Source organism: Lycium ferocissimum, chromosome 9 (assembly GCF_029784015.1).
Source record: "Lycium ferocissimum isolate CSIRO_LF1 chromosome 9, AGI_CSIRO_Lferr_CH_V1, whole genome shotgun sequence".
In the NCBI taxonomy this organism is placed as follows: domain Eukaryota; kingdom Viridiplantae; phylum Streptophyta; class Magnoliopsida; order Solanales; family Solanaceae; genus Lycium; species Lycium ferocissimum.
This window is the reverse complement of record NC_081350.1, coordinates 12,592,481-12,601,939: the sequence shown is the minus strand read 5'-3', so window position 1 is coordinate 12,601,939 and position 9,459 is coordinate 12,592,481. Positions and strand designations below refer to the sequence as shown.

At 33.5% G+C, this 9,459-nt stretch overlaps 1 protein-coding gene across 6 annotated transcripts in view; it reads right to left on the bottom strand.

The window, feature by feature from the left end:
* Positions 1 to 2,783, bottom strand: part of LOC132029650 (uncharacterized) — an 18,952-nt gene extending 16,169 nt beyond the window's left edge. For 2 of the 6 annotated variants that reach the window (XR_009407886.1, XM_059418952.1), the window contains exon 1: positions 1,885 to 2,568. The gene's annotated coding sequence lies outside the window, so the exon portion shown is untranslated. Of the gene's footprint in view, positions 1 to 207; positions 435 to 1,884 lie in introns of those variants that run through there. The other 4 variants (XM_059418955.1, XM_059418953.1, XR_009407887.1 and 1 more) reach the window with 4 other exon arrangements.
* Between the last annotated feature and the right edge of the window lie 6,676 nt (positions 2,784 to 9,459).

Sequence of the window (9,459 nt, the reverse complement as noted above, 5' to 3'; positions counted from 1 at the left end):
TGGGGCTTACATTTTTTTTTTTACTAAAGGTATTTTTATTTATAAAGAACAACTGAAAAAGCTTAGCCCAATTATTTTTGGGGCTTATTTTATCTGCACAAAATGGCTTTCATTTAAATTAATGGACAAACACTAAAAAAAAAAGAATAAGTTGTTTTGAGCAACTTATAAGCCAATCCAAATGGGCTCTTTGTCACCGCTTGAGAGTTTCGCTTATAAGAAAAAATAGATAAGCTACGAATACAAACCACAAAATGTTAGTCAAAGACTGTAATATCTTATGTATACAAGGACACAAAATTTAAAGAGAGGAAGAAGGACGTGGACTCTTTGACACGAACAAAGGCTGCTAGACATGAGCAAAGGAGGCTGCTACTAGTTTTTTCGTTGATGTGGGCCGAATCCGGAGTTGCCATAACTCCAAATGCTCCCAACTGTTGCATGATAAAGAATGAAAAGAGAGAAAAAAAAAAAAAGGATTAGTCTTTCTCTAAAACAAATAGATAACATAACTAGATAGTAAACACACACAACCTTGAGATGGAATTACTTCAATATATTTCCAGGAAATAACTTTACACATAACATCTAAACTGTCCAACCAGATTTTTATTCACTTTTAAAAGAGTATGCAAAACAACAAATAAGGTAATTGATCCAAAAGAACTGAACGACAAAAGAAACAAACCATATACTTATCACAAAAGGGGATTCAGACCTTTAATCATGGCCTAATACTTATCACAAAAGAATGTAGCAGCATACTGTCTTGGTTATTTAGTTCTACAAGTGCTATAAGATTCTAGAATTAAGATGCCTTAGTTTTCTTGAACAGTTTCTATTTAACTAGCAAAGAGACATTCTTTCCAACCCAAACTCAAATTCATTCATATAAAACTCACAAACAACATTAAACACGAGCAGGACATGAACTTGGATCATGCGAGGAGTAAAACGCAGCAACCTTTCTAAATCAAATTAGTAAATTTTCTTCTAATCGACATAGTAACTTTTTTTATTTTTTATTTTTATTTTTATAGTTTACATGCTGATTTTTAACTAAAATGGCAAAAACTGGATTCACATAAACACTTCAAAGAAGAATTTAAACGAGTGACAAAGCTATTCAAACTACTACATGGTCGATAGATTTAATCTTCACGAATCAGTAAACCTTTTTGTTTTTTAATCAAAACCAGTGACTTTTCCCTAATAGTAAATTTTTCTCTAATGAAACAATACCCTTTTTATTTAATCAAAATGATAACCCTTTTTTTTCAGTTATATGGATACCATAATATATTCACATATTGGTTTCTACACGGAGTCATCGCAAAATAGATTTTAAGAGTATTTACAGAAAGAAGATTTACAAATGCGATAAAGTTACTTCGACAATAGGAAGTTTCAACTAATGCAAATTTATATAAATCAGTGGTTTCCTTCGTAAACGTCATAGTTCATTTTGAACCTCCTCGTACAGGTAGAAACATGTAAGGCAGGTTCTAATGAACCTCAGAACAAAAAACTAGATGAGTGACTCATATAATCTAATATTTGACAAGTTAACGAATCAGCGGTATTCCTCTAAATGCCCTTAGTTTGTATTAGCCTTTTACATGCTGATTTTCAGAATGGAATGGTAAACGCATAGATTATCATGGGCACACCAAACAGAAATTTAGTTGAGCGATGCAATTAATCTCATAGTCGATAAGTTACCTAGTTGTTACTCTTAAGATTTATTAGTTTATGTAACCATTTCATCTACTATTTTTATAACAAGAACAGAACCCAAATGTACAGAACATAAAATGAACTAGCACACAATTTAATTTTGTAAATGAAACTAAAACGAAATGAGAGAAATACGAGTAGGATTACCTTCTTCGGACAGCGAACTGAGGCGAGGGGAGGCGTCGAGTCGTCGAATCCACTAGTCGTAGTTTTTTTTGTTGAGAGAAGAGTAAGACCGAAGTATAGAAAATGAAAAGAGAGTCCAATAGTAGTGATGAAGAGGGACTTTTCTGCAAATGGAAAGCTTGCGAAATAGTGAGTACGAAAAGGGGATTTTCCCTAAAATGAAGAGCTTGTTCAAACGGGGATTTTAACCTCTGAAAACTTCTTCAAAACAGCCCACAAGGGTCTATATTTATAGCAAAATACTGAGGGGTTTCTAAAAGCTTCTTCAAGAAACTGTAAGTTCAAATTTCGAATCAAGTAATGGGGGGAAAATTCTGGGAAAACATTTTCAACAAATGAGATGATGAAAAAGGGTGGAAAGTCTCACCTTTTCAGTTAGGATTTGACGTGTTGGAGCAGTTGGCCAGAGGATTTGCTATTATCTGTTGAGTCGAGCGAAGATAGGTACAAAACCCACGAGATATTTGCGTTCTTTTCGGGTCAAAGGTGGAAACATCTTAAACAGTGGGGGGAAAGGATTGGTCAGATATGAGAGGTCGATGGTGTAAGGGATACGGTGGTGGTGGCAGTGTCATTAAGGGTTGTTTTTAGTTGTAATGAAACTAGGGATTAGGATTCTAGTTGGGTTGGGTTCTGATTTTGGATGAAAATGAATTGCGGTCTTAAGGACTTAGTTGGCAATAGTGGGCCAGGTTAGGGACAAGTTGGGGCTGGGCGGTTTGGGCTTAGAGTTGTGGCTATTTGAGAATTAGTTTGGCCATTTCAGTAGATGAATTTAATCATCCTAATTCCTTTTCATTTTTGAACTAATTAAAATATGCTTCTTTGTCCTAATTAATTCTCAAAAATGTGTACATATGAAAATTATTATATAAGTAATTTAATGTACATATTTAGTTTTAAAAATAAAGTAGTAGTAGTATGATAAAAATTATTAATTTAGTTAGCTACAGTATTTAAAGAAAAATGTCAATACCAATATTAACATATGAATATCAATACCAAGTTCGAGCGAATTTGGTTATAAAAATATGATTTTTTTTTAATTTTTTTTTTTTTAGTTTTTTACAAGAACTAATTGAATTGATCTTAAATTTAGAGAAATGATTTCTCAAAATTATGTAGAAATTAGGGTAATATTCAAAAATTCATTTTGGGGGATTTTCAGGACTGAGAAGCATAGAAATTAATTAAAGGAAAAAAGAGGGCCAAAATTGGGTGTCAACAATGATTTTGATCGCCTTTATGATATTACTCATTTGGAAGCTGAAGACTTCTTTGGAGATCAAAATTGAGATTTGATCATTTTACTGGGGAAATTATGTTGTCATATTTGTGAGTTTTAACTTATCAAGTTCTTCCTTATGTTGTTTTTATTTTCAAGAAGTACTTATATTTTCTGTTGTTAGTTTCCGTGTTTCTCATGACGTACTTTTATTTTTATGAAGATAAATAAAATTTTCCAGTCTTCAATTGGATCAAAGATGAGTAATCGAGATATGTGCCTTCTGGATAGTGCTACAACTCACAATATACTAAGAGAAAAAAATATTTCTCTCATTTGGTTTTGAAAAAGGCCTATGTTAATACAATATCTAGTAGTACAAAACTAATTGAGGGCTCTGGAAGAGCGGCCTTATTACTACATAGAGGAACGGTATTGGCCATTAATAATGCACTATATTGTAGTAAGTCTCAAAGAAACTTATTAAGTTTCAAGGTTATTCGTCAAACTGGTTATCATGTTGAGACTGCTAATAAAGAAAAGGTTGAATACCTTTATATTACTACAATAAAAGCAGGGGAAATTTTGTGCATGAAAAATTATCTGCACTTTCTTCTTGGTTGTATCATACAAGTATTGGTTTTGTTGAAACACATGCCATAGTAAACAAAAGGTTTACTGATACTAATGATTTTATCATTTGGAATGACGGGTTGGGCCATCCCCGCTCTAATATGATATGCAAAATAATTCAGAATTCAAATGGGCATACTTTGAAGAACCAAAAGATTCTTCAATCAAGGGAATTCTCTTGTGCTACTTGTTCTCAAAGAAAATTGGTTATCAAACCATCAGCAGCTAAGGTTAGGATTGAATCCCCTGCATTTCTGGAACATATATAGGGTGATATATGCGGGCCAATTCACTCTCCATGTGGACCATTTAAATATTATATGGTCTAGATGCATCTACAAGATGGTCACATGTGTGCTTATTATCAACTCGATGGCTTTTGTGAAATTGTTGGCTCAAATAATAAGGTTAAGAGCACAATTTTCAGATTATGCAATAAAGACAATTTGTCTTGATAATGCCGGTGAGTTTACATCTCAGGCTTTTAATGAATATTGTATGGCCACTGGAATAATAGTTGAACATCCAGTTGCTCATGTTCATACTCAAAATGGTCTAGCAGAATCATTAATTAAACACCTCCAATTGATAGCTAGACCATTGCTAATGAGGACAAAACTTCCTGTTTCGATATGGGGGCATGCTATTTTGCATACAACAACACTTGTGCGCATAAGACCAACCAGTTATCATGAATTCCCCCCATTACAGTTGACTTTTGGCCAGGAGCCAAATATTTCCCATCGTAGAATTTTGACGTATGTATATGTTCCAACTGCCCACCACAAGGTATAAAGATGGGCCCCCAAAGCATAAGTTGCAGTATATGTCATATGAATCTCCTTCCATTATTAAATATTTGAACCTATGACTGGAGATTTATTTACAGCTAGATTTGCTGATTGTCATTTTGATGAATCATTATGCCCAACATCAGGGGGAGAACATAAGCAGTTGGAAAAAGAGATAGATTGGAATGCATTATCACTACCTCATTCAGATCCTTGAGCAAATCAATGTGAACAAGAGGTTCAAAAGATGATTTATTTGGAAAATGTTGTAAATCAACTGCCAGATGCATTTACTAACCTTTAAGGGTTACTAAATCTTATATTCCAACTGCAAATGCTCCAGTTCGAGTTGATGTCCCTGTAGGACAAATGGTTAATGCAAATGAGTCTAGGCCACATATGAAATGTGGTAGACCAATCGGTTCCAAGGATAAAAATCCTCGAAAAAGAAAAAGAGTAAATGATCATAATATAGAGGTAATTGCTCAAGAAGAGCCCTGAGACATAACAATTGATAAGGCCACAAAAGAGGTCTAGGTACCTGAAAATATTGAAAATGAAGAGATCTCAATAAGTTATGTCGCGATGCGAAAAAGGTGGAACCGAAATGATATTGTGGCCGATAATATTTTTGCTTATAATGTTGTTCTTGAAATAATGCAATAAGATGAGGATCTTGAGCTAAAATCTGTCGATGAATGTAGACAGAGAAATGATTGACCAAAATGGAAGGATGCAATTCAAGTGGAATTAGCTTCACTCGAAAAACGTGAAGTTTTTGAATCAGTAGTCCGAACAACTGAAGATGTCAACCCAGTGGGTAGGGCTGTTCACGATTTTGGTTAAAACCAAAAACCAAATCGAAAATTCCCCTAACAAGGGTTTTCCAAACCGAATAAAAAATCGACATTTGGTTTGGTTTGATTTGTGTTTTAAATTTTAAAAATCGATAAAATTTGGTTTTGTCACGAAGTATTAAAAAATAACCGAATAAATAACCAAACCAAACCGATAAATTATATACATAAATTTTATAATTATTTATATGTATAATATTAGTTTTTCATAAATAATTATAAATATTTTATACCTTTTAATCATTAATTTGATTTTTGGTAACTTATTTCATCCCGTTTAAGGCCCCGTTTTTAAGAATATGTCCAAGCCCATGTCTTTAAGTCTTTTAACTCTTTAAGTGTTAAGCGTAAACCTACTAGTAGAAGCTCATGAAAAGTCTAATGTCTTTAACTTAAATTTTTGGCCTTTCTTTGTCAGACCGATTTTAGTTGTTTCTTCTTCTTTATTTCGAATTTATACCTTATCAATCAACATGGTCCTAAACTTCTAATATTTTTCATATAAAAAGGACAAGATTTGGAGGTTCCTATTAAGATACTTGAACAATAAAGCATTTGCCGCAACTCAAGCACATGGTAATGCCCTAATACTTGTTCCGTGGGTAAATCTCATAAAAGCAAATATAACAACTCGTAGTCGAGATCCTAGCCTTTGGGATAATGATAGAACAACATCCTTTTTTGGATCGTTACACAAAGTTTTTTTAATAAAATGGGAGAATTGAGGGCAAAAAGCATATATATTCCCAAAGTTTGGGATCATTACACAAAGTTTTTTTTATTTCATATATTTTCATTTTAATTTTACGTAGTCTTTATATTTAATTAATATGTATGTTTGTAACAGCAACTAAAAGCTCCTATGCTATACTTTATTTCCAGATATGTGTATTAAGATGACAAAAATGGTGCAGCCACTACTTAGTTAGTATTTAGCTCTATATGTAATAGTTTAGCAACTTTAGGTAACTTGAGTACGACACAATCACTAATAGTGAAAATGTTTCTATGATGTATGTTCCACCTTAAACGATAAATAAAAGCTATCCAAAGGCAACAAAAAAAAGACATGTCTTTTTCAACTTTTTAATATTTTAGAAAGATCTTCAAAATAAAACCGAAAATCTAACCAAACCAAAGACAATAACCAAACCGGTGCGTTATTATTTTATTTGGTTTGGTTATGGTTTTAGACATTTAAAAAGTTGACTAAATTTTGGTTAAGTGATTTTAATCAATAACCGACCCAAACCGAATCTACCAAACTGGACAAAGGGGGTGTTTGCGAAAACGAAATAAAAAGTGCGAAGTCGTAAGAAATAAAGCACGACTTCGTGGCACAAGGGTTTTCACAAAAGCCTTTTTGATTACATGGAGACATATTTCCGTGATGCAATTACATATCTTATAATGAGTAATATATGTCCAAAATATTGATACGCATATATATGGATGTTATCACGAATTATTTATATGGCTCACTGGACAACGATATTTTTATGAAAATCCCTGAAGGATTCAAACTGCCTGAAGCATATAAAGAATCTCGGGAAGCTTGTTAAATAAAGCTGCAAAACTCTTTATACCTGATTTAAAACAAGATCAAGGAGCATGTGGTATAATAAGTGAACACCTATTTAATAAGAGATCTTCTTGTTGACCCAATCGCCCCTTGTTTCTTTATGAAACGGTAGATCAAAATTTGTCATAATCATATGTTGATGTTTTGAATATCATCGAACTCTTGAAGCGCCTCCAAAGGCAATAATGTTTGTAAAAGGAATTTGAAATAAGATCTTGAAAGACAAAATTTTGTCTTGGTCTATAGATAGAACATTTTACTAATGGAATATTTGTCCATCAATCAACATATACTAAAAATATTTTGAAGAGGTTTTACATGGATAGAGCACATCCATTGAGTACCCCGATGGCTGTAAGGTCACTTGATATTAATAAAGATCCATTTCGACCTTGTGAAAATGATGAAGAGCTTGTTGGTGCTGAAATACCATATCTTAAAAATGAACCAATAATTCTAGACTAGATATAGCTTTTTCGTAAGCTTATTAGCAAGATTTAGTTCTTCCCAACAAGAAGACACTCACAACTAATTAAGCATATATTCGTATACTCTCAAAGGAACCATTGACATGGGATTGTTTTATTCAAATAAGTCCAACTAACAACTAATCGTTAAGACAGATATTTGTCCGATCCACATAAAGGTCAACGCATGTGTTATTTATTTACATGTGGAGGTACAGCCATATCATGGCGTTCAACGAAACAAACTATGGTTGCTACTTCTTCAAATCATTCAGAGATAATAGCCATTCATGAAGAATGTCGAGAATGCGTTTGGTTGAGGTCAATAACTCAACACATCCAGAAGACATGTGGTCTTACTTTTGAAGGGGATATTCCAACAACATTGTACGAAAACAATGTTGCATGCATAGCTCAACTAAGAGGAGGATACATCAAAGGAGACAGAACAAAACACATTGCACAAAAAATATTTTTTACTCATGATCTTCAAAATAAGGGTGAAATAGATGTTTAACAAGTTCGCTCAAGTGATAATTAGCAGATATGTTCACTAAGGCATTGCCAGCTTCAACATTTGAGAAGCTGATATACAAGATTGGAATGCGTCGTATCCGAGACATTAAGTGATGTTTTCATCAGGGGGAAGATAATACACGTCGTACTTTTTTTTCCCTAAGCCTAGGTTTCGTCCCATTGGGTTTTCCTTTAATGAGGCAGCTATTAATGCGTATTCACGGATATGTGTACTCTTTTTCCTTCACTAGGATTTTTCCCATGTGGTTTTTCCTAGTAAGGTTTTAACGAGGCATTATCTAGTCTAGTAATGGAAAATATATCCAAGGGGGTTCACCCGAACACTTCGGCAAAAAATTACAGTCAATTTTATGTTTCATGTACATATATAAACAATATATTTGTTTATATATCCGCCACTGTATATGTATGTCCATTTTATATTGTAAATATATATATGAGTATATGTACATCTTATATTACTTGGAGGGTAAGAAGTTTTTCTCCTATAAATAGGAGAGTGTTTTCTTCTATTATGGACACGACCAAAACAAGAAGTGAAATACAAAGTTTCTCCCCTTTCTCTAAAACTTTTCTTCTTTGCAATTATTTAGTTTTATAACAGTATTCAACTTTTTCTCTCCTTTCTTAAATATTCATGAACAATAATTTAATAAGAGATCTTCTTGCTTTGAAAAACCTAGTCGCGGTCCTTACTTACCAAAATTATCCGCACGACATTACTAAATGAAGTCCAAGTAAAAATCAACTCTTACTCGAGATGAAAATCCACTCGATTACCAATACCAGTTAGGATTAGAAAATCATTAGACTCTTTCAACATTAGTAAGGTACGAGCAAACTCTAACCAAATTTTAGTCTTCAGTTTTATCATGATACTGAGCAACTTAGTCTACCTGATCGTGCATACTTTCTCATTATGTACACTCCAACCAAGTCTAATTTTAATTCCTTAACTACAATCCATCACACAATTTGTTAGTCAGAATTCACTCCAGGTTTAAGGTCTATGAACTACACAAATAATCTTCTTTTTTCTTTTTTGGTAGAAACGGTAGATAATATTATATATTAAGGTGCTAAACTATTGCAAGTTGCATGGGTAGCTGCATGAGCAGTAGTAGTACTTCCACAAATATTCTTGTCTCAACACAAACTCCCCTAAATTCTTAGCATCGAAACACAAAAATCGTACCACATATGAATGACGATGAATATTTGGGAATTATAAGGTAAGGCTGTCAAGTGGACCGGACTGGACCGGATTGGCCGAGCTATTTAAACGTGGGCCACAAGGGGTCAATGGCCGTAAGTTAAGGAGCCGGGCTTGGAGAGGGAAAAGAGTGTCCGGCCCTACCCCTACCAGATAGTACACCTCCAAGCACCTCGCCGGTCAAGTTATAGTTAGTGGGCCGGTCTTTTTTTTTTTAAGTTCTAATACAAA